Genomic DNA, 26,111 nt, shown 5'->3' on the forward strand with positions numbered 1-26,111 from the left:
TCAAGACACGGTTTCTGTGGGCCACACGTGAGTGGTAAGATTCAGAAGTAACTTGGTAAAACTCCCTCAATAAACTAGACAAGGGAGCATTTATTGCATGTTTGTTGAGACCTTAAATTATAGAGAGGGAGGTAATGGAGGCTGAGGTTAGACATAAAGAGTATATAACACAGAAGGAACTTCCACCTGCTTTTCTGAGAGAGAGAGAGAGAGAGAGAGAGAGAGAGAGAGAGAGAGAGAGAGAGAGAGAGAGAGAGAGAGAGAGAGAAAGCGCATGCAAGCATTTTCCATGGATAATGATTTTTTTTTTCCAGGGGGAAAATGCAGAGAAATATTTTCTATGTGTTTTTTCTCAGTCAGAAGAAAAAGTCATTTTGAGTCCCCAAATAATTTGATGGTAACGGAATAAAGGAAAAACTTGGCCACCATTCTTGGATGCAGGATATAAACCTTGCATATGTTAGAGGGAGCCGTGTGTGTGTGTGTGTGTGTGTGTGTGTGTGTGTGTGTGTGTGAGTGTTTCTGTGTAAGTGAGTGAGTGTGTATGTGTGGGCTGGGAAGGCTTTGCTTTCTTAAATATGCTGGAGAAGGGGGATCTAATATTCCCCTCTCCCCGGCCGCCCACCCCCACTCCCCAGCCCCCATCGCTCATGAAGGTTAAAGCTCTACCTTGAGGGGCAGGGGTTCCTAAGGCAGCCTCTGGGAACTTTGCATAGTTTAGGCAGTGGAAGTTATTTGAATCTAGTCATTGAGAGAAGAGACTACTCATTATCCACTTAAAACACTTCCCGGCTGCAGGATGGTGTTGTAAAGAAGCCAAAGCAGTTGGCTCTGAGTTGGCCAGCTGATTTAGCAAGAAATTTTGCAAATTATGCAGTCCTTACAGATGGTGCTGTTGAGTTTGTTAGAATGTTTTAAAACACCGACACCCTTGATCGAGAACTGAATTCTAGCCTCTCAGAGGTACCTCCTGCTAACCCGAGACGATTTCCACTGGCAGTTGGAGACCAGGAACAGACCTTTCCTGGAACCTTAAGACAATGACTTCCTTTAAAAACCTCTTGCATCATAAAATAACTTGGTGGTGAACTTGGCCAAGGGGAACTCCTGGAACTTTCTGGGTGTTTTTCCTTATCTGTGAGTTGCCTGCTTTATATTTAAAAATGGTTCTTAATTGGTTTTCTGGTCTTCTGCCTGGAGGTCAGGCAGGAGCCAGCGTCTCCAGGAGGAATGATGAGTGTGCTCTGCCAGTGCACAGTGTAAATCCTGAGAGACTGTGATGAGCGTCTATGCCCGGATGTGCAGAGAGAACAGCTGGAGGCTACTGCTTTCTGGGGAAAGTGATTTCTAAATTTGCCTCTTAGAAGCTATCAGAAAGTTCAACATAATGTATCATCTTCACGGGCCCAATTCTCGTTTAGATCTTTGCACAGGGACCAGTCTTGATCTTTGCTGTTGACCGCTCGCTGGTTTTCGTTGGTTTCTGTTTGACCTTTTATCCATCTCCTCAGTGCCCTTTGGTTTGTGCTGGTGCTTATTTTGGCTCTATGAAAGCAGCATCTCTGGATGCATGAACGAGGCAGATAAAATTCCCCAGGGTTACTGAGCTGCCCTTCATCTATTTTTAGCACTGCAGTGGATTTGCCATAACTCACAGCATAACTCAATCACTCTACGCCTGTGAGCAAATTCTGAGGTGTTTGGTTGTGTGTGTGTGTGTGTGTGTGTGTGTGTGTGTTTTTAACCTTTTCCTCAGGCATTTGATATAGGCTAAGCATAAAGGCACATGATTCAATCATTGATTATTCAAGATATGCCATAGTTAGATGTGAAGTACAGCATAGGGAATATAGTCAATAATATTCTAATAACCATGGATGTGTCAGACGGGTACGAGATTTATCGGCATGATCACTTTGTAAGTTATGCTATGTCTGATCACTGGGGTGTACACCCACCTGAAATTAATATAATAATGTATGCCAACTATAATTAAAAGCTAAAATAATGATAATTTTTTGGTATAAAAAAATGATATACCATAGTTAGAGTTCTGTAATCACCAAATTGTCGCTGTCAAATATACATTCAACTCTGGCTCTTAATTTTGTGTTGGAAGCTGCACAAAGCCTATTGTGTCCTGTGTGTGGCAACAAGGAAGTGGCTGGTACACACTAAGGGACTGAGGTCAACCCATTTGTTCTGCCAGTCAGTGTGTCTTTTTTCAGAGAACCCTTGGCTTGTAGCCTGAGCTGTTTGACCCTTGTATATTTTCCATCTCTTCCATCCGTAGGGATCCTCCAGATGATGAGGATGTAGCTTATTTACCACTAGACCCCCAGAATTTAGCATAGGTCCCTAAGCCTTTCCTTTTTTCCCATTTATTTTATTTTTATTGTTGACAGTGTTACAGATGTTTCGCATTTCCCCCTCTGCCCCCTTCAGCCCAACCCCAAACCCCCCTCGCCCAGTTCTTCACCACCCTATTGTCCATATTCTTTCTTTTTAAAAAATTTTAAGTTTTTAATAAAAATTGTATATAAGATTATTTTACTCCTGCATCTTCTCAATAGTTTTTTCCTTTGCATTTGCCCTTTTCCTTTCCTACTTGGAGAGGTTTGGCTTTATCTCCCAGGCTTTTTTGGGGTCATTGTCCAGCTTCCGGCTAGTGAGAGCACCTTGCTGGGGCGAGCCCACCCGAGCAGTCGGACCTCCAGCTTTCTCCCGCCGCCCCGTTCAGTGTGGATGCCATATTTCCTCCTGTAGACCCGGCCACTGGGCTGCCTTCCGTAGTGTCCTCACAACCTGCACTTCGTCATCCTGTAGGACGGACGTGGATCGGACCCCGTTCCTCTGTCTCAGCTCTCTGAGGAGGTGACATAAGGTTCCTGCCTTTTATGGTTCTTGCCCCCATCAGAAGTCACAAAGGACTGAACTTCATTTTGGTCGCTGGCACTTCTGTGATGACTGCCAAAGGGAAGAGCCCTAAGCTCTTCCTAACAGCTGAGTTAGAGGGAGGCATTCATTCATTTGTTTACTGACTGACTCATTCAATAAACATTCATCAACAAACACCTATAGTCCAGCTGGGAAGCCTGGAATGGGGATCCCCCAGCTTTTGATTGGAATATATGCTTATCATCCAACCATCTTCGAGCTCCTCTCTTTCCGGGAAACGTGCTTCTCCACGGTTGTCAGCTCTGCGTTCCTATCATACGTGTCCCTTTCCTTCGCCCATGCAGTGACCTGCCTATGCAGCTGACCTCACTACTTGTACTAGTAAGTGGCCCCACTCCGTTCTGAATACAACTAGTTTCTGTTACTAATTTATTTCATTTAGGGTCAAACGGGAGGTCTAGGAGATAGTTGTCCCATGACGTGACCTGTGATGGCTTTGTGTTGTGCCCACTTGACTAGGCTGAACCACACACCCCTGTATTCCCTTTCTAGTGTGTTACTAGAAAGTGGCCATGGTAGGCTACAAGAGTGTAGCACCCACACACAAGCACCCTTTCTTCCAATTATTTAGCCAAGCACTGTCCTAGGTGCTTCTGTGAAGGAATCTTGCAGATGTAATTAAAGTCCCTAATCCATTGCCTTTAGAGTAATCAAAAGGGAGATCATTCTAGGAGACTTAATCAGTGCAAAGCTTTTACAAAGAGGGCTTAGAGCCTTCACTCATGTTGTTAACCTACCTACTGTTTTGCCTCATTGGTACCAAGCAGCAGTTGCTCCTATAATTGTTTTCCTCTCCAATTGGATCTTCCTTCTATTTTACTCATTCTTGGGCCAAGTGTGTGTATTCAGCTCCAGAACTGAGAGCCCAGGCTCCTGCAGCATACCCTTACCACCAAATTCATCCTTGTGGGGTCCCAGCCTGCTTATGACCTCCTTCTCCTGACTGCCTGCCCTGTGGCTATCAGCCCTGCTTAGCCGGCTCCTATAAATGTGTAAGACAATTCCTTGTAATAAATAACCAGATAGATTATAAAACCTCCCACTGGTCCTGCTTCTCTGGTTGATCCCTGAGCAATGCATGAACCAAAGAAGCAATTGTTTGCTTTACATGTCAGAAAGCAGCTTGCAATCTAGATGGCCACCAACATTCATTCATTTACTCATAACTGTATGAGGGTTGGCAATACAGCAATAAACAAAGCAGACATGGACCCTGCCCTTAGGGAGCTGATCTTCTAGCAGAAAAGCGGATGTTAAACAATATTCACAAAGATAATAAGGTTAGCACAGAATTGGTGGGACGTGTACGTGGGAGACCCTACCCAGTCTGAGGTGCGAGAGATGGGAAATAAGGGCCTGGGAGAAGGCGTGAGAGAACATGAGAACGAAGGACATAAGTTCAAACAGTTTTTTAGGGAGTTGTTTTTTGTGGTGGCAGAGGGAAGAGGCTGGAGAGGTTAACCATAGAGGGCCCAAGATGATAATGCCTGACAAACATTTTTATTTACAAATCTTCATACTTTGGAATCCTATATTTCTTTTTTTACTTTATGATATGACGTGTGGTTTCATTCTGAGCCTTAAAGATCATGGTGTTAGTATGTTTGCTCCCACCACCGCTCTTATTTCTTTTCAGCTTTTTTCTACAGTCCCCTTATACTATATAACCAACAATGCTCTCCTAATTATGCAAGCATCAACTAGCTATTATCAGACTATTTTTTAACCAATTCTCCTGCCATCTGCTTTGAATTCTCACAGCACACCTGTTGAGGGGAAAAAGGAAACAAATCCTGAACTCCTCACATTAATCTACCTGACAATTCCCTTGTCGCAAGGTTTATTTTCTGTTCGTGAAGACTCACAGCAATGGCTTCTTGGAGGGCGGGCAGTTCACCTGGCCTCATATTTCCTGGCCTCCTGTTACCACCTGAGGTGCGGGGGGAACTCAGTCCTCCCGTGGGCTGCTAAGCACCCCAATGCCCTAAGGATTTTCTTAATTAAGTAATTGAGCCACATGCTATCCTTAAAAAGTGGGCTAGAGAGAATGTGGCAAAAACCAATCACAAATATGCATTAGGGTGAATAGTGGGAACGTAATTAAAAATTTGTCTTCCTTTGGTTTCTTTCATTTTTCAAAACCCGCTGTTCTGGTCTCGGTGTAGCTGTTTTTGGGAAAACAGCTAGGTACAGAGGAGTGAGATGAATTTTAGAGCAGACTGATTTGGGCTGAAAGTCTGGTTCCAACCATAGCCCAATTTTTTATTTGAAAAAACTAGGAATAAAAGTATCCACCTATCAAATGATGTGTGCAAAGCAATTCACTTAGTGGGAGGCACGCATATAGGGCTCCGTGAATTTTGGGTATTAATCATTATGATCTTGAAAAGGGTAACTTTTCTAGAAGGAGGGGGAGAAGAAGATTTGACTACATAGCAATTTACTCAACAGTTTATTTTTACCCGTTGTGCCTGCTTTTATACTCAGAGTAAGAAGCATCGTTTGCTTTAAGAGCAATTCCTGGTCTCGCAAGGCCCAAGTCAGGAGACATGATCGACTGGTTCACGGGATGTGAGGACATTTGTACAACGTGTCCAGACTCATTTAAAAGTGAATATACTGTATACACACGTATATGTATGTATACTAGTATAAATATAATATGTATATTCACAAAATCATTATTTTGTACACCTTTAATATGTCAACTATATCTCATTAAGTTAGAAAAAAAAATTTAACCTCACTGTGAAAAAAACATAGTGAATTAGAGTGAAAAAAGTTTGAAAATAGTGGTGTTGACTGCAAGGCATTGTGAATGTAATTAATGCCACTGAATTGTACACTTAAAAGTGGTCCAAATGGTAAGTTGTGTGTTATATATGTTGCTCCACCATAACAAAATACAAGGAAAGGGAACTGGAGAATAGCCTAGTGGCTGTGTCTGAGTAACCCCTCCTCCCACTCCCGAATGTAGGCTAGCTCAGAAATAATGTGACCCACTTACGAACCGGACTATACACGGAGTATTGTTGCTAAATGGTTTCTGAACATGAGTTAGGAGGGCCCATATCTAAATCCTTCATTTTACAAAGTGGGCACGGGGGTGTGGTGGGGGGAACCTGAAAGCGTGACTTACCCAGGACTGTATAGCATCCCCTGGGGACCAGACCACACCTATTGTGCTCCGCCATGCTGACTCCGGGCGGCCTCTAGAGCAATCAAGGCCTCTGGGTGCTCACATGTGGCCTTTTCCTCCCACTTTTTCTTTTTCTTTTTTTTCTTTTTTTCTTTTTTTCTGGAACCCTGATCCTTGTCTCTAATAATCCAGTTGCTCAGAGTTCTCATATTGTCCAACTGAAGGCTAGGGCATTGGATTCCAGTCCTATCATCATATTCTCACAGCTGAGCCAGTGCAGACAGTAAGTGATATCTGACAATTCCAAGCTTCCGTCCTGCTGTCTGAATGTCAATCTCCACTCCTCAGACAGGCCACACTCTTCCTTTGTGAGGGCCTTTGCATATGCAGTTCTCTCTGCCATGAATATCCTTCCTCGCGTTGATCATTCCTATTCTCCCTTCAGGTTCCAGGTGAAACAGTCCTTCATCTGGAAAGCCTTCCACTCTCCCAGTCTGTGTTAGCTCAGCCTGGATGATTTCTATACTTCTTTGTACCTCATTCCACTTGTAATTTACTTGTATTATGCCTCAGTTCCATGAATGAGGCCAGGGTCTTGGCCTATCCTGTCCACCATTGTTACCCAAAAACTTGGCATGAGGTCTGGCATATTTATGTTCAATAAAGAAATAAAAATAATTAAAATCAACCCTGTCTCCTCATAAGGGGGATAAAGAAGGTAACGATATACCTTTATGTGTATTAACAAGCAAGAGTGGCCAGCGGAAGTAGGGCAGACACTGCCTTTAATCCAAAGAGACTGACCCAGGCACTAGCTGATCCCCTAAGGAAATGCACAGGTGGAGTGGAGGGAGCAAGCTGGGCACCCACACCTGCAGTGCGTGCAGGTGAGAAGGAAGCCTACATCAATCAGCAGAGGCGTATAGGTTTGACACAAGGGAATGCTTTCTGTTTTGATGCTGAGGATTGTTAAAAATGGGTCGGAGTACCGAGGACGCCTTCCCTAGAGGCTTCAGAAATCAGGCCAGAGTTCCATTTCAGCTGGTTATTTTAGGCTTACCACAGGTAGGGGGTGGACTAGACAGCCTCTTGGGGTCCAGTCGCTCCAATCCTCTGACCCATAATCAAACTCTAGATGCTGTTGTGGCCAATACCCACACAAGCGCACACACACGGGAAACGCACGTAGCCAGTCCTGGGGCTGTAAACATTGCCCAGTTTCCTTTCTACTGAACATTCTGAAGTCACCTTTTGTTTAGAAAATGACCTCAGTCTTTGAACACCGCAAAGCTCTCCCTATAAAGAACTGGTTCCATATTTCAAAGTGAGAACTGCAGTGCACACCAATTTAACTCTTGGATTGACGTCCACCTGAAAAACGTGGGGAAGGCAAGCTAGGCCGAGAGGGTTAGAAAAATAACCTGTTCCTCTGACTAATTTCCCAGCATAAAAAGGGAGCGATCTGGACACCGCTGTGCGTCTTATCAGTAAAGAGGGACACTTTTCTCTTTCTCTGGTTTTAAAGCGAGGGACGGGAATGGACTTGAATATGCAAATGATTCTAATTTAATTAACTTTTATGACCACAGCCCCTTCGAGATAACCATGGGAGCCAATTAGATTCCATTAAAATTCAGTCATTTCCATGAAGCTTCAATGAGACACCCTTGTCTTCTCCAAGAAAAAAACAAAACAAAAACAAAAACAGAAAAACATGCAAAGATCGAATGAGAACAACACAAAAGCATAAGTCATCGGTAGCAGCTCTGCTGTGTGGTCTCTCCAGAAGCTGCTTACACACACAGTCCAGCTTGTCACCTGAGCCAGGCGAGCAGCGTGAAATCACCCAGGTCAGTCATGTAACGGCTAGCCCAGAGTTTATCATCAACCGAAGCAATGAAGGGGAAAGGCAATGATATTTCACACTTTGGGGCAAAAATTCAAGCCTACGGCGGGTGAGTGGAGAATTGCCTTGACCTCAGGCCAGACATGAAGAGGAACTAATGCCAGTTACTCCTTTGCTGCCCAGTTTTGTAATATTCTGTCCTTTTTCTTCTCCCTGATGATGAAGGTAATACATATTTATTATTGAAAAGTGGAAACGTACAGCACGGCTAAGGAGATGTTGCCCACATTACGAAAGAACTTGGAAGCTCTCTTTGATTTTGTTCCCATCTTTCTCTTTTACTAAGCTCATTTTAGAGGCCTTGGTGTGTTTGGGGAGGGACAGAAATCGGTAGGGTGGGGAGGGTTGCAGTGAGTGCTAGGAATGGGGATATCATATATTCTAGCTCCTTTTTATTTTTTATTTTAAGTCTATATGCCATGCCACTCACCTCTCTTATCTCTAATAATGTACAATTACATAGCTGCCAATGATTTCCGAATTCTGGCCCCTACATCATTGTCCATGGGAAGAAAATTGTATGGTGGGTCCACCCTGAAAGTGCCTCAAGATGGGTTTAGGAAGAGAGCAATTGAGTTTCTGGGAGCTGTATTGCCTGCCGGTTCTAAAACGCTTTTGAAAAATTTTATTTGCAAATAGTTATATACCCTTTAATATGTATGTATGTATGTATGTATGTATGTATGTATTTATTTATTTATTTATTTATTTTATTTCAGAGAGGAAGAGAGAGGGAGAGACAGCAATAGAAATATCAATGATGAGAGAGAATGATTGATCTGCTACCTCCTGCATGCCCCTTACTGGAACCAAACCCAGGACCCCTACAGTCCCCAGGTCGGTGCTTTATCTACTGAGCCAAACCAGCCAGGGCAGTTCTAAAACATTTTAACCCTCCTATCAATATTCTGAAGTCAGTTGTCCCAGTTGGGGCAGTTGAATAGCTAATATTCATTCTTTCCTCCTCTGGTTTGCTAACAGAACTCACTTTTGCTTAGAGGGCGTCAGTTTATGCAACTAAACACTCACTTTCCCAGCCTCCATCACTGCTTTGGCGGCTTTGTGATCCAGTTCTAGCTAATGGGATGTATACAGAAGTCTGCCGGGGGCTTCTGAGAAGAATTTTTTCTTTCTTGAAGAAATGGACACATGGCTGTAGTAAAGCTGTCAGCCTGCCTCCACTTCTTTCGGCCTTAGGTTTAAATGTGCTGAAGGAAGCTGCCTTGGTGTAAAGATGATGGAGCTGCAGCAGTCACCTTGGAAACACAAAGTGAGGAACCAAAGTGCTAAGAAAGGCAGAGCTGAGAGGTAGAAAGAGCCTGGGATCTCAGTGGCACTATTGAACAGCTAAACCATCCCCAGCAACTGCCTACTCTGTTCTCCCAGTTATCTGAGAAAAAGAAACAATTTTTAAAGCTATTGTTAGGTGGGATTCAGTTACTTGCAGTAAAATGACTAAGTCATATGCCACATTTATAGGATCCTTCAGTAGTGATATGGGGGTTTGAACTCACATATTCTCAATTTAATTTAGTAGTCTATATGGATGAAGGTGGAGAAAGTGATGACATGAGCCTTAGATTGATATACATTGCTATATAACCTATTACCCAAACTATAATAATAATATCAATAGCCTATCTAATAAAAGAGTAATATGCAAATTGACTGTCACTCCAACACACAAGATGGCTGCCCCCATGTGGACATAAGATGGCCACCAGGGGAGGGCAGTTGGGAGGCACCAGGCCTGCAGGGGAGGGCAGTAGGGGGCAATTGGGCTGGCAGGGGAGAAGTTAAGCATCAATCACGCTGGCAGGCAAAAGAAGTTAGGGGCAATCAGGAAGGCAGGCAGGCGAGGCAAGTGGTTGGGAGCCAGCAGTCCTGGATTGTGGGAGGGTGGAGGCTGGGCTGAGGGACACACACCCCTGTGCATGAATTTTGTACACTGAGCCTCTACCATGTTTCCCTGAAAATAAAACATCCTCTGAAAATAAGACCTACTTACAGGTTTCCTCCCGAAAATACCCCCCCCCCCCCCCCAGGGGCCTTAAAACATGAGAGATTTGGTCCACTGATTCTGAAAGAAATGGAGTCACAAGAAATTCACCAGGAAATTCAGGAATTGGATTGTTATGATGATGTTCCAGAAGATGATGACATGATTGTCATTGAATAAATGAGTAAATTCTTGATACGGTAGGATTCACAGTTTGTCTGGTTTGTGTTGACAACTATCGTATTACCATACCGTATACAGATAACAAATTTCCTTTATTTTCATTTAACAATAAATATGTACTGTATTCTTTTTCATGGAAAAATAAGACATCCCCTGAAAATAAGACCTAGTGCATCTTTGGGAGCAAAAATTAATTTAAGACACTGTCTTATTTTCGGGGAAACAGGGTAGTAGTAACCATAAATTGGGACAGACTCAGGCAAACCAGGCTATATATTACCACCCACTTAGCTCTTCATGAAATCACCCAGTGTCATCCCTCACTATTCATTTCTATTCATTAGGGCCACACCAGAGCACTCCCTGTTCTCAGAGCACATGCATACTTTTAAACAGACTGCCTCCACTCCTGCTATCCCCTGTTCCTCCTGTTTTCTCCTCATTCCTACTCTGTTTCCTCTTGGACTTCAACTTCTTCAAGTTCTAGTAGAACTGTCATCTCTTCCCCTCACTCGTGTTGCTTTTACCTCTTCTCTTTCTTTCCAGGTTAACTGCTTTTTACCAGGGTTTTGTAATATTTTATACATACCTTTAATGCAGAGTTTATCATAACAACCCATATAGAATCCATATTGTATTCATTTAGGACTCTCTTACCTACACAAGTGTCTGTCACACAGTAGGTGCTTAATAATCATTTAGTAAAATTTTATTTTGAATCTCATATCCACTGTTGTTTTTTTAACACTCTCTGTAGGAGATGATAAAAAATGGTGAAGATGTCAAGTAGGCTAAAAGAGGGAAGTAGTGTAGGAAAACAAAATCCATAAACTGCATAATTGCTTCTTGAATTATATACTAATTATTAGCCTAAATAGTACTTGCAGTAATTTCAAATTCTTCTCTTTCTTTTCACTTCTAGTGACCAGCAGATGCATTCATTGAGAATGAGTACTATCACCCATGGGTTAGAGACTAAGAGAACTCAATGTTTGCATGTACTTTATAAAAGCTATCTTCCTGATAAGTTCATAACAAAACAATGAAAATTAATTCCAGGCTACACTGTATATGTAGGGGGATTTTTCTCTCTCATGTACACACCTAACATTTACTAAATCTCATGTGTGTTATCTATAAACATTGCTGGGGGATGGGGAGCAAAAACTGATGAAGGGCAATGTTCTCCATAAACTCTCATGAATGAAATTAAACTACAAAATATTAAAAGGAATCCAGCTGGCGTGGCTCAGTGGTTGAGCATTGACTAGGAGGTCATTATTTGATTCCCAGTCAGGGTATATGTCCAGGTTGCAGGCTCAATCCCCAGTGTGGGGTGTGCAGGAGGTCGCCGATCAATGATTCTCTCTCATCATTGATGTTCCTACCTCTCTCTCTCTCTCTCTTCCTCTCAGCAATCAATAAAAATATATTTTAAAAAAGATATTGAAGGGATAGATAGTACTAGGGGACTGAGATATATTTTTGTTGGAGGTCTATAGAGTTAGTGATAGGACACCATTAAACCCAGTAAATTATTGTTAATGTTTATCCTGAAGTCTGAGATATTAGAGAAAATGATAATGGCATGGGTCTTTTCTTTGGTGAGCCTTTAATTTGTCTCCTTCTAAATTAGAAGTCCCAGGAAACTTGGATCCAGTTCTGATTCTGGTCCTTCTTGACAGTATGATTTGAAATAGGTCATAACTTTCCTAACTGTCTTCCTATTTAAGATGGGGCTACTAATACTTATTTCTCAAGGTTAAATGGCATAAGATATGTGGAAGGACATTGTAGACTGGGTTTAAGTCTACCAATGGGAGATAGGACTATTTCAGGCTGCTTTGCAGGCAGTGGTGATGAGGAGAATGGGAGAGAGGAACAGAATGGAGAACCATACTTAAGTCGCCCCCAGGCCTCCTCTGACTGAAACCCTGGTTTATTCCACAATAGCAAGTTAATAATACTACCCAATAAAGCAGTAGCATTTAAAAATCAGTCTGGGACGAGGTTGTGTTTGCCAGGGAGGGTTGGTTCTGTCATGGCATTCTTTAAACCTGTGGTTGGCAGTCAGTTTGTTGCTCGATTATTGCCTACATTGGAAAGGGTGAGCCCAAATTGGAACTCTCTTTCCTCTGTTTAAGCCGTTCCTGCTGAGTCCCATAGCGTTGATTATAGTTCTTGCACTCTGCCACTGACTGTTTTATTCTTGACTCACCTCCAGACTCATAAATATCCTGCAGAAAACAGAGGTTTTAAACGTTGCTTATCTCTTAACCTTGTGCAATAATGTGTCTCATGTAATAGCCAGGGCACACACTCTTTCCTGCCTTATTGCCTCCAACCTATGCAAGAACAAAAATCTTGATTGACTTCCTTCAGATCTTTCAAAAGCAGCAGACAAGCCCAGTTGTGTGACCTTGGGCGGTTTCTTCTACTACAGAAAGAGGGATGATAATATCTCATGTGGAGGCTCTTGTGACCATGACCTACAATGTAAGGAAGAGCACCTGGTACATTGTAAATATCTCATAAATAAAGTGCTCTTATTCTTTATATATATATATATATATATATATATATATATATATATATATATATATATATATTTTATTGATTTTTTACAGAGAGGAAGAAAGAGGGATAGAGAGTTAGAAACAGCGATGAGAAAGAATCATTGATCAGTTGCCTCTTGCACACCCCCTACAGGGGATATGCCCGCAACCAAGGTACATGCCCTTGACCAGAATTGAATCTGGGACCTTTCAGTCTGCAGGCCGACGCTCTATCCACTGAGCCAAATTGGTTTCGGCAAAGTGCTCTTATTCTTATTAGTAATGATAACATTAAAATATTCATACTAAATCAACATTTGAAATGAGCCATGGGAAGATTAACTTATACTTAATAGGCAAGAAGGCTATCCATTAATTTTTTTCCATGTGCCTATATAGAAGGAAGTCCCTGCCCTAGAATGAGAGACAAATAACACTCACAAAAAAATCTAAATAACAATGCAATAGATGGAGGACATTTCAATACACTGAAATGCTGTTAAACAAGATTACCCAAGATGGAATGAGTGTACCTACAGTGTTTTTTGTTTGTTTTTAGATGAGTAGCTGCCTAGGTGTCACTCTATAATAGACTGAGAGCAGCTTTACTTTATATTATGTCATGACCATGTAGTATGACAATGAGATTGCATCAGAAGCAAGCAGTGCCCTTAAGAAGCTGGGTGGAAAGCTGCCACTGCAGGGAAGGAAACAGAGATATATGGAGGCTGGGGAGGGGAAGGAAGCTATTCCAAGATTGTTCTCTCTAGAGAAGTTGATTGGGACATTTTATATACTTAATGCAGCTGTTTATTTTCTGTGTCCCTTGTCCTATATCCCGGCACTGGCTAGACTTATAGAAATGGAACACTGATTTTCCCCTTTATTATTTTATTTTTTTTTTAGAGACCAGAAAGAAAAGGTGTTAATCTAATAAAAAGAGAGGAGGTCTCATGAGTGGTGAGAAAATGCACTCTTCTGGCTTATTCGTAAAGCCTTGATGTTTTGTTTTGTTTTTAATCCTTATTGTTGAGAGTATCACAGATGTCTCCCATTTCCCCCCCTATTGCCCTCCTCCACCCAGTTCCTACCCCTACCCCAGGCCTTCACCACCCTATTTTCTGTGTCTATAATTAATGCATATCATATCATATATATATAAAGAGGTAATATGCAAATTGTCTGGGATGCCGTAACATCACGACCTCTCAGGAGGAGACTGTGTGCAGGTGGGTTGGAGGGGACTGTGTGTGAGGTGAGGCAAGCCATGGATGGCACAGGCCCGAATACAGGGGGCTTACCAGCCACCGTGCGCCAGCAGTCCTGCCTCTGTGCGTGAACTGTAGAGGAAACACCTTTTCTGACTGCTCATTGGCTAAGCTCCTGGTACACCACTTGCAGTGTTCTTGGTAACTTGGGTAATAAGAATCCAAGAAAGTTATCTAGGGTTTTTCCACCTCACTCCTAGAGGAAAAAACAAAGGCCAGCTGCTAGAAGGGCTAAAAAATGTCATATCCTACCCTAGCTGGTTTGGGTCAGTGGATAGAGCCTCAGCCTGCAGACCACAGGTTCCGGGTTTGATTCTGATCAAGGGCATGTACCTAGATTGCAGGCTTCTCCCTGGCCAGGGCCCAGGTCAGGGCTCATGCAGGAGGCAACCAATCCAAGTGTTCCTCTCACATTGATGTTTCTCTATCTTTCCCTCTCTCTTCCACACTTTCTAAAAATCAATGGAAAAATATCCTCAGGTGAGGAGAAAGAAAGAAAGAAAGAAAGAAAGAAAGAAAGAAAGAAAGGAAGAAAGAAAGGAAGGAAGAAAGAAAGAAAGAAAGAAAGAAAGAAAGAAATGTCATATCCTATGAAAGACATATCTTGAAAATGCCTAAAGAGAGTTGTCATTTATTTTTCGTGGTGAAAGGACTGAAGTCCATGTTGATGAAAGCACCTTGGTGGCTGTGGCGGCTGGCAGTGGCAGCAGCATGGGCTGATGGGGCTGGTGTCTTCCCCTGATCAGCTCAGTCACCTCCCACAGAGAGAGGCAAGACTGTCAGTAGGACATTCCCTGAGGGCTCCCAGTCTATGAGAGGGGGCAGGCTGGGGTGAGGGGGACCCCCCAGTGCATGAATTTCATGTACCAGGCCTCTAGTATACATATAAGATCTTTGGTTAATCTCTTCCCACCCTGCCTCCCCACTTCCCTCTGAGACTTATAAGTCTGTTCCATGTTCCCATGCTTCTGGTTCTATTTTATTCATTAGTTTATTTTGTTCATTAGATTTTTGCTCATTTATTTTGATATTTAGATTCAATTGCTGATAGCTATGTATTTATTGCCATTTTATTGATCATATTTTTTTTTTTACTTCTCCCTCTCCCTCTCCCTCTCCCTCTCCCTCTCCCTCTCCTTATCCCTCTCTCTCTCCCTCTCCCTCTCCTTCTCCTTTTCCTTCTCCTTTTTCTTCTTCAAGAAGACCCTTCAACATTTTATGTAATACTGGTTTGGTAGTGATGAACTCCTTTAGCTTTTTCTTGCCTGTGAAGCTCTTTATCTGACCTTCAATTCTAAATGATAGCTTTGCTGGGTACATTAATCTTGGTTGAAGGTCCCTGCTTTTCATCACTTGCCACTCCCTTCTGGCCTGCATAGTTTCTGTTGAGAAATCAGCTGACTGCCTTGTAGGTAATTAACTGCTTTTCTCTTGCTGCTTTCAAGATTCTCTCTTTGTCTTTTGCCCTTGGAATTTTAATTATGATGTATCTTGGTGTGGGCCTCTTTGGTTTCCTCTTACTTGGGTTCCTCTTTGGGACTCTCTGTACTTCCTGGACTTATAAGTCTATTTTTTTCATCAGGTAGAAGTTTCTTTTTATTATTTCTTCAAATAGGTTTTTAATATCTTGCTCTCTCTCTTCTCCTTCTGGCACTCCTGTAATACAAATGTTGATATGCTTGAAGTTGTCCCAGAGGCTCCTTACACTGTCTTCATATAATATTTTTGAATTGTTTTTTCTTTTTTGCTCTTCTGATTGGGTGTTTTTTGCTTCCTCATATTCCAAATCATTGATTTGTTTCTAGGAATCATCTTCTCTACTGTTAAATCCCTGTTAATGATTCTTTATTTCAGTTAGTGTATGCTAAATTTCTGACTGAACCTTTTTCATGTCTTTGAAATTCTCACTAAGATTCTTCTAAGTCTTACTAAGTCCCTTAAAGCTCTTATTAAGATCCTTAAGCATCCTTATAACCATTGTTTTGAACTCTGTAGCTAGTAGTTTGCTTGCTTTCATTTCATTTAGTTCTTTTTTTCTGGAGATTTCTTTTTTCTTTTGTGACATGTTTCTTTATCTCTGCATTTTAGCTGCTTCCCTGTGTTTGTTTCTATGTATTATGTAGAGCTGCTATGTCTTCTAGAATTGGTAGAGTAGCTTTGTGTAGTAGTTGTCCTATAGGGCCCAGTCACCTGTGCTAGGCACTCTAGGTGTGCCCCTATTTGGGCTGTGTGCATAACTTGGTTGTAATTGAGTCTTGATTTTTGTTGGTGTCACTGGGAGGAATTGACCTCCAGGCCAATTGTCTGTGAGGACCAGCTGTGACTTCAGTGGGAGAGCTGCTGTGCAGGAAACAGCGCTGTGGAGCAGGACTTGCTTCAGTGGAGCTTTGGTGCTTACTGAGTCTGACTCTTGAGTGTGTTGCTTGTGGATGTGTGGAGTTGTATTCTGGTATGATCTGAAGCTGGTCCACTGGGTGCACTGGCTCTAGGGCCTCCAGGGAGGTGCAAAGTCAGCCATTGCCTGGGGCCACCTGGTAGAAGCTACAGAGGAATTGCAGATGGCTGCTATTTGCTATTTGTATTGGGCTTTGAAGTGCCCAGGCAAGGCCAAGTTGTGAAGCAAGGCATACTGCTGCTAGGTCTTAGGACTCTTATCGAGAGGTATGGGCACACTGATACCAGATCCTGCTTATTTGAGAGATTTTAGGAATATCTGAAGCCTGAGACAGTACAGGCCATTCATATGGGCAGGCCTGAAAATGGATAGGCCAAGTCTCAGGGACTCACAGGGGCTGAGCAAACAGTGTGAGTTAGGCTCATGGAAACTCAGATATGGAAATTCATGGAAGGCCTCTGCATTGGAGATATACCTCATAATTAAAAAAAAAAAAAATATATATATATATATATATATATATATATATATATATATATATATATATATATACATACACACACACACACACACACACACACACACACACACACACACCACACTTGGAAGTCAGACCAACCTGTTCTGAGCCTCCACCTCTCCCACCAGTCTTGATGTATTTCTTCTTTACTTCTCTAGTTGTAGGATTTCCATTTAGCTAGATTTCAGGTAGTTCTGAATGATATTTGTTCTGTATTTTAGTTGTAATTTTGATGTGGTTGTGGGAGGCAGCAAGTACCAGTGTTCACCTACACAGTCATCTTGGTTCTCCATTTTTTCTCCCCTCATTTGAGGATATGTTTATTTATTTGAGAGAGAGAGAGAGAGAGAGAGAGAGAGAAAGAGAAAGAGAGAGAGAGATTGGTGGCCTCCCTGACCATGGATCAAACCTGAAATCTAGGTATGTTCCTTGACTTGGGATCCAACTGCAACCTTTTATTGTCAGGATGATGCTCCAACCAACTGATCCATCTGGCTAGGGCAGGGCTTGCATTTTGATGTTTCAAATTATCTCCAGGGCTTTAAAAATATTAAAACAGTAAAAAAGTTTTTTTAATAGCTTAAGATTGGATAATATAGTTCCTTTGTTAAAAAATAAAAATTATGATGTAATGGCAAATCATTTTTCTTCATGAAGATTTTTTTTAATGAAGCATGAACTAACAAAGACTGAATTGAGAAAAAAGTTGTTATTAGATAATACATATTGAGATTTTATAGGCTGTTGTAAATGGTTCAAAGAGCTAAAAAGTGATAAGAAAAATGAAAGCAAATTTACTATTAATTTTTATTAATCATTATTTTATTTGTTTACTTGTTTATTGTCATTCTTCTCATTAGAATGGACACCAATGAGGGAAGGCAAGCACCATTTCTCTGTTTTTCATTATGTATCCTACCAGCTGTACAGCAATGGTCATATATTTGTGGAATGACAAATTCATAATCTAGCCCCATCAACTGCTCAAAATTACTCTTGTCCTAAATTTACTTCATTAAAAGTACTAAAATGAGTTATCTAATGATTATTTGAAAAATGAACAAATCAAAACTCAATCCTGACCTGAAATTGTATACAATATATTATAATCACAAATATATTCTTCATTAGATATAGATTAGCATAGCTCTATATTTTCAACATCTGTCATTTTAAAATAAATAGTACAACATTGTTAGATTACTTATAAATGACATCAATCAATTAGCACTGTAGGACTGAGTCTTGAAGAAATTTTTAGAGACCAATTGGTAAAACTTTAACTCTTCATATTCCCCAGATAAGACTAAAGTGATTTGGCTCTTCGTAGGCTCCCTTCCTTCTTCCACTATTGAAGATGTAATTAGTGTGCACATTATTGGGGCTGCCAGACTTAGGCAGAGGTTAAGAGTTTGAACAAGAAGCATGGGACTGACGTACCCTTTCTCCCACTATTAGAGCAGTGAAGTCTGGCACGTCCTGTTTGTTAATGGCACCAAGTCAAAGACTAATGCATTGACTGCTAAAGATTCATTAAAAAAAATTTTTTTTTATTCTTATATAAAAGTCCCTGCTGGACTTTTATATATTAAGCCAAATCATCGTTACTTATATCAGTTTTGCTCTTCATTTGCTTGATGTATTTCATCTGCATTGGGAGGAATTTAAGAATTACTGTTTGATCTATTGTATTTGTTGTCATACATTTATGCTTTAGGTTTTCTGCAAACTTATATAGATTATGCCCTTTAAAGACAGTAAAGGACAATTAGCACCCTGTATTGCCTTAAAGTTTAGTAAAGCAATAATTTTTTTCCTTATTTATTTTATTTTTTTAAAGGATATTTTATTGTTTTTTTACAGAGGGGAAGGGAGAGAGATAGAGAGCTAGAAATGTCGATGAGAGAGAAACATTGACCAGCTGCCTCCTGCACACCCCCCACCGGGGATGTGCCCGCAAGTAACGTACATGCCCCCGACCAGAATCGAACCCGGGACCCTTCAGTCCGCAGATCGATGCTCTACCACTGAGCCAAACCGGTTTCGGCTTCCTTATTTTTTTAATTAAATTATTATCTGTGTACATATTTACCATTACCCCCCCCCCCCCCATACATGCCCTCCCTCCCCAGAGTTTTGTGTCCATTGGTTAGAACAACCATTTTAAAAAAAAGTCTCTGGATCAGGGTGGAAAGTTTGTCCTGGTTTGCCAGGGACTTTCCTGGTTTTAAAATAGAATATCTTGAATCCTTAGGATCCTTTCAGTTCAGACAAACTGAGACAGTTGATCATCTTATTTTTAAAAAATATATATTTTATTGATTTTTTACAGAGAGGATGAGAGAGGGATAGAGACTTATCAATAGAAACATCGATGAGGGAGAATCATTGATCAGCTGCTTCTTGCACACCCCCTACTGGGGATGTGCCTGAACCAAGATATATGCCCTTGACCGGAATCGAACCTGGGACCTTTCCGTCTGCAGGCCGACGCTCTATCCACTGAGCCAAACTGGTTTCGTCTCGTCTTATTTCTAGTTGTGTTGCTGAGAGAACCTTATCAGGATTTCTTGAAACCAGACAATGAAATTGATTTGGAGTCCTAGCACTGGATTTTAAAAAATATTATTTTCTTTTTGAGTACAGTTGGTACATGATCTTATTTTGGTTATATTAATTTCAGGTGTACAATATAGTGAGTAAACATTTATATACTCCACACTGTGATCATCCCTCTAATTCTAGTATTCATCTGCCACCATGTAAACTTTTTACAATATTATTGACTACATTTCCCTTCCGGGTTTCAATCATCTCTCCACCCCTGCCTTTTAGTACCCATCTCTTTAGTCTCTGTTTATATGAGTTTGTTTTTGTTTTGTTTGTTTTATTTAGTTTTAGGATTCCACATAGAAGTGGAATTTGTCTTTCTCTGCCTGACTTATTTTACTCAGCATAACCTCTAGATCCATACCTATTTTTGCAAATGGCAAAAATTTTATTCTTTTTTATTGCTGTGTAATTAATATTCCATTGTGTACGTATATATACATGGGTAGGTAAAAGTAGTGAGTATGCGAAACAGAATTTATTCTTGCATTATTTATCATAGTATTTATTTGTATTAAAAAAGTCAACAAATAACATATGTTGGTGAGGTTGTGAAGAAAGGGAACCCTTGTGCATTGTTGGTGGGAAGGCAAACTTGTGCAGTCCTTATGGAAAACTGTATGGAGAGTCCTCAAAAAGCCAGCATTGTATTTTATAGGATAATAAATCCCCACCATGGCAAATAAACATGTCAATAGCAGTGAAAGCACACATGTATAGTTCTTTGAAGTACAGCCCTTTGGAATCAGATCGGAATTTTAGAATAACATTTTGTGCCTTGCTCTTTTTGGTTCTAAGAACACAGGGCCCAGTTATTCAGAAGCATTTGAAGTTGTTTAGAGAACTGCGAAGAATTTCACCAGACTAAACAATATACCTGACTTCAAGATTGATCACAAAGGGGCTGCTGATGATAGTGTCCATATCAAAGGTAGCAGTGATGCTTTTGATTGAATGAATCATTGCTGCAAAACAATCTTATATGAGAACCAGCTTCCCCTCCATGCAAATAGGAGTGATCTGTGCATTGGAAAAATGCTTATATTGTTCTTCTGCTCTGTTGGAGGCATGAGTGTTGAGGGAGGAGAGTGAGGGAAGCCACGGTTGTCAGGGATTAAGGACATTGTGTCCATGGTTTGAGCACCCTACTCCTCTATTGTACATGTTAACTCCTTGAAGCTTTGAACTTGTCAGTCTGCTTTTCCAATCCCACTTTTTTTTTTGATTGACATCTAACTTATTCCTGGGGAGTGGAGGCAGTATGGCATAGCAGAAAGAGAAGGGTTTAGAGTCAGAATGACTGGGTTTAAATCCTGGCTCTGCCCAGCACTAACTATAAATGTAGGCAAATTTCTTGACTTGGTTAAATCTCAGCTTATTGTCTACTAAATAGATTTAATGATTCATTTTATGATTATTTTGAGAACTAAATAGAATGATATATATTAAAGTGCTTAGTAGGTAATGAAATTATGCTAAAAAAGACAAAAAACCCACATGGTGAAATGATGTGTACACTACTCTTAGGTGCTCATATGCCAAAGGTGGTCTTAAAAGTTTGCTAGTTTGGTAAATTAAAAGTCTGAGGATATGGATTCTGCCCTGAGCTTCATACTTAACTACTCTTGTTCTTTGGTTTCCAGTGAGCGGAAGTGTGAAAATAGTGTCAAATGATTCCTAGAATTTTACACTTCTAAAATCCTGTGAATCTGTGAAGCTTGAAATATGTGAACCTGAGGTTTTCTGTGCTCTAGAGAAACCATGGTACCATGTATGTCATTATACAATATTTTACAGAAAACACCACCCCGCATCTTTGAGTTTGGCCTCAGGAAGAGTGGTCTCTTGTAGCCTTACATACGATTCAATATGACCTTGTACATTCTTTCCCCATTCCAAAGCCATAGCTGTTTTGATTAGGAGTGGGAACCTATTACATGGTGGGCCTGTTAGATTCTCTTGCTGGATCTTGGGATTAGAATATGGAAAGTCTAGTTAATAGACAGTGATGCTGGACCTGGAAGATCACCTTATAGGTGTTTAGAGGCTCAGGGTAAATTTGTGGAAGCCATGATGGGTCATGTGAAAGCAGAGTGAAGGAAGACAATCTGGAAGTAGATTTAATGGAAAGGGGGGGGTGGGGGATAGGGAGAGGGAAAGATGGAGAAAGTAATTTCTTTGGTCATTTTTTCATTGCAATCACTCACAGGATTTGCTATTCTTTTTTACAGCTGAGTTCTGTGAAATATCTCTGTATAGGTGACTGTGGAACAATATGGGGACTTAGAGGTCCCCAACCCCCTGCACAGTGGAAAACCTGGGGATAGCTACAGTCGGCCCTCTGCATCTGCAGATTCCCAACCGCAGATGGAAATAACCGTATTCTTTTTCCCTTAAAGCAGACTTGAATGGCTTTTCTGTTCCTTATGTCATAAGACATATGGTGACACAGACTAGGAGCTGGTAACATGGACTGGGAACTCCCCAACAGCAGGGATTCTGTCTTTTTCCCTTTTGGAACAAACATTTGGCCCAGCATTCTGCACAAAGTAGGTGCTCAATGAATTTATACTGAAATGACATGAAAATCATATATTTGTGTATAAATAGTGTCCTTGATAGCATTTATATAAGAAGCATTAAAATAATAGATGATGATGTTTCAGGAAGCATTTTCTGAATCCTCCTAATTGGGCAAGAAGCATTTTTGAACACTGTCTTCACTGTGTCTTAGGACCTATTCAGCTGTAAACTCATTGTAGCTTAGTTTTATTTTAAAATGGTGAAGACCTGGGGTGAAGTGGGGTGGGAGGGTAGCGAATGGGCGGAGGGAGGGGAAATGAGAGACATCTATAATACTATCAACAATAAAATAATATATATTAAATTTAAAAATATCTGAAACAAATAAAGCTAAGAATAAAGATTTTTATAAATCGGGGAAAGGTGGTGATGGTGGTGGTGGTGGGGGTTGTCTGTTGAAGTTAATAGCCTAGGGTTGCTTTGCATATTGTGAAGATATAAATTTATAGTTGTTCCACATAAGCAACTTGCAGTATAGTTGGGCAAAGACAAAAAAGAAAGAAAAAAGGAAGTCAGGAATAAATAAACAAAATATGGTGATTTGCAATAGATTTCAAATGGCTGGGAGAATAGAGGGTCAGCAAGGTCTGCTTTATTTAGAGGTTTTTGGAATAACAGCGAGGTCTAGTTACTCCTTTGAGATTGGCAAGGCAGAGAGGTGGGGAGGAGGAGGACCAAAGGCTAACAAAAGCATGGAGGCAGTAATGAGAGTTGTGCAGTGCACACACCACTAACAACTTAACAATTTGCATTGAGAAATTTGAGACAGAATGGCCGAGTATGGGAGGCAATAAATATGGTTAAAAAGGCTGAATCTGGAATTGGACTTTCCGTATTCAAGTCTCAGTTCCACACCTGCCTCACCACCTCTTATTGGCTTTGTGACGTTGGGGAGTTTATTTAATCTTCTTGTTCCTCAGTTTCCTCACCTGAAAAACTGGGGGCAAAAATTGTATCCACCTCACAAGGGTGCTGCAAGGATTAAAAGGGATACCATTTGTGAAGTTCTTAGATTAATGTCTGGCACTTAACACAATCAATGTCAGCCAGCACTATCTGTTGTAATGGATATCTGGTCAGATAATAGATAGCTGGTGTGGTAAGATCCAATTAAAGGAACTCTCCTATTAATTCTGAACTGCCATGTTGATAGTAAATTTTGGTCATTTAGGAAGTCAGTTACTGTCTGAGTTGTTACTGAATTTTTGGGGCGCTAATAGGGACTGGATTAAGGTAGAAAAGAACATTGGATGGATGTATAGAACCCAGTGGAAAGAGTTTGGACTTGGTGAATAACTCGTGGGGCATGGTTGTGTTTTCCTGAGCAGGGAAGTGATATGATTAAAGTAAAAGAAGGAGAGACAGAGATAGGAGGTCCAACAAAGACCACTGAGGGGGAGTATTACAATAATTCATATGTGAGGCAGCAGAGGCCACAGACAGGGCTGTAGCTGAGAGACAGCAATGTGATGGGAAATCCGAGATTCTTTAAAGGAATGGTGTCCACTGCTGCCACCATGGTCCAGGACACCAGCATCTCTTGCTTGGATCACTGCAACCTCCCTCTAACCTCTCCTGCTCTGGCCCTGTCTCCTTCAGTCTTATCTCAGCACAGCTACTCCTCTGTGCATACAGTGCTATCGCTCCCACCTCACTCAGAGCACAAGTGAGCTCCTCACTGTGCTGCACTGTGTGGGCTGCACTGCTGGGCTCCCGTTATCTCTGGCTTCATCCTGTGCTGTGTGCCTACTTGTTCTCTCCACTCCACAAAGCTGCCATCCTTGCTCTTCCTGACACACCAGATCTGTTCCTGCCTCAGGGACTTGCCTGGGCCTGGTCCTCTCCTAAATATCCCCAGAGCTAATTCCTCTACCTCCTGTAGGTCTCTGCTCAAATGTCCCCTTATTAGTGACATCGTCTTTGACCACCCTTCTGAAAATAGTCCCCCTTCCCTGCCTTGGTACTTCCTATCTCCCCTACCGTGGTTGGCTTTTCCTTACCTTATCACCATCTGACATTTATTTGTTCATTGTCTAATTTTTCCACTAAGATGTTAGCTCTAGGACAGCAGATATCTTTGACTGTCTTGCTTGCTGATGCATCCACAGGACCAAAAGAGTGCCTGGCATATAGGAAGCACTCAATAAATAAATATGTCGAAAGAATGTGAGACTAAGAGCAAATTGGTTTTGTTGTATCAGGTACCCTGCCAGATGCCTCTTCAGAAGTTGCCTCATTTGCTTCTTGCAATGACCCTGTCAGAATGTATTGTTCTCATTGTCTTTCAGATGAGTTTGAGGCACAGAGATAGTAGGAGGTAACCAAGAGCACAGAGCTGGTAAGTAAAACAATCAAGAATTGTGTCCATTCTTCTGACCTTGATGGGGTCATTAACATGAGATGGTGAGGCAGGGCTCAACCAAGCACCAAGACTTCTAGCTGCTGAACAGTGGAAGAGCAGAGGAACTACCCACAGAAATGGGAATGCTGGGAAAGAAGGCCAGTGTTTTAGAAAGAGAAGTCATGAGGAGAAAATGTCAAGGCCAGTTTCAAGACACTCTCCCCTCCCACCTCCCTACCCACCAAGAGTAGGAGGAGAAAAAGGAGTCTGTGAAAGACTGAGAAGAACCAGAAAGGAGAAGAAGCACAGAGGTCAGGAGGAGCCATGGACAGGAAGGAGGGGAAGTACAGAGGCCACATTTTGCAAGGCAACTAAAAGTAGGTCAGCTGGAACTTGGCAACAAAAACGAGATTAGAGAATCACTTGCTTTTTGATTTTATAACAAAATAATCTATCTCAACAAAGTGCTAAAAGGCATTTAATTAAGTAGATTAAAATTAATTTTCACTTGAAGACTTTTTTCCTCCTGCTGCCCTCATTACATTTTGAGATGCTTTGGGTGCTTTCAAAGAGTGGATCGGGGAGGAGGGTTTGGTGTTCCAGCCTGAAGTTTTCTTGTGCCTCTGCATGGCTCTAGTCACTGAAAGGCCCTATATTTAGAGTGTCATTGACACAGATAAAATCTGGGCCCCAGTTGGGAAATACAATAGCAAAAGGGGATACTTTAGTGATTTCTTTGGTGGCAGGAAGATTGAAAATTGAGTTTCTATGCTAGTATAACTAATATTGCCTAAAATCTGTTCTTTTTTCCTTTGTAAACTAGAAATTCTGATAACTTCATTATCATTCAAGCAAATATTCCCTACCCTAGCTTCTTACTTCAATGGGGTAAGTGTGCGTGTGTGTGTGTGTGTGTGTGTGTGTGTGTGTGTGTGTGTGTATGGATATCAGCAAACAAAGCTCTAGTTTAAAACATTGAAATGAGAGCATTGGCAAAAATGCTGGTGAAGTACACCTAACAATAAAGTAATTTATCAACTGGTGGTCTGTCAGATAAGACATGAGAGCTAGACAGACAAAAATGATTTGATGCATAGAGGAAGGAGGTTACCAAGAGCCCAGAGATGGTAAATAAAACAATCAAGAATTGTGTCCATTCCTTTAACCTTGGTGGTGTTCTTAACATAAGATGGGAAGGCAGGGTTCAGTCAAGCACCACATCTTCTATCTAGACATGGTTAGTCCACTTGGCTCTAGCCAGACAGGGCCTTTTCAAGGTATAGTATGTGTGGATGGCGCATGGCTTAGAGTTCTCAGTTTATTAAACAATAAAGTCACATGACTAGGGGCCTGGGAATAGAATCTATCCCTTGCATTCTCTGAAAGCAAGTATTAATAGCTGTGATGAGGAGCTGCATCAGGCAGAAGATATGCACATCATTTCTTTTTATCGCAACAAAAGTGTTACTGGGTTGAGATCATCATGACACATAGCTTCTGGAAACTGAAAGGAATAAAATCTTGCAGGATTTCAAAAAGAGCAAAATCATTAGCACTGAGCCAAAGCCCACTGGCATGCATGATAGAAATCAAATAGATGTAGAGGGCTCCTCTGAGAGGAAACATGCATGACTCTAGGCTACCCCTTCACAAG

The 26,111-nt window shown here is 41.2% G+C and overlaps 1 long non-coding RNA gene across 1 annotated transcript; it reads left to right on the forward strand.

Annotated features, from left to right (window-relative positions):
* On the forward strand, positions 1–25,345 carry LOC311620382. Its single transcript, XR_014794685.1, has 3 exons — positions 1–34; positions 24,405–24,454; positions 25,281–25,345. It is a non-coding gene; the product is annotated as an uncharacterized lncRNA (long non-coding RNA).
* The last annotated feature ends 766 nt before the right edge of the window (positions 25,346–26,111 follow it).

Source organism: Pipistrellus hanaki, assembly GCF_964339955.1.
Source record: "Pipistrellus hanaki genome assembly, chromosome: 3".
Lineage (NCBI taxonomy): Eukaryota > Metazoa > Chordata > Mammalia > Chiroptera > Vespertilionidae > Pipistrellus > Pipistrellus hanaki.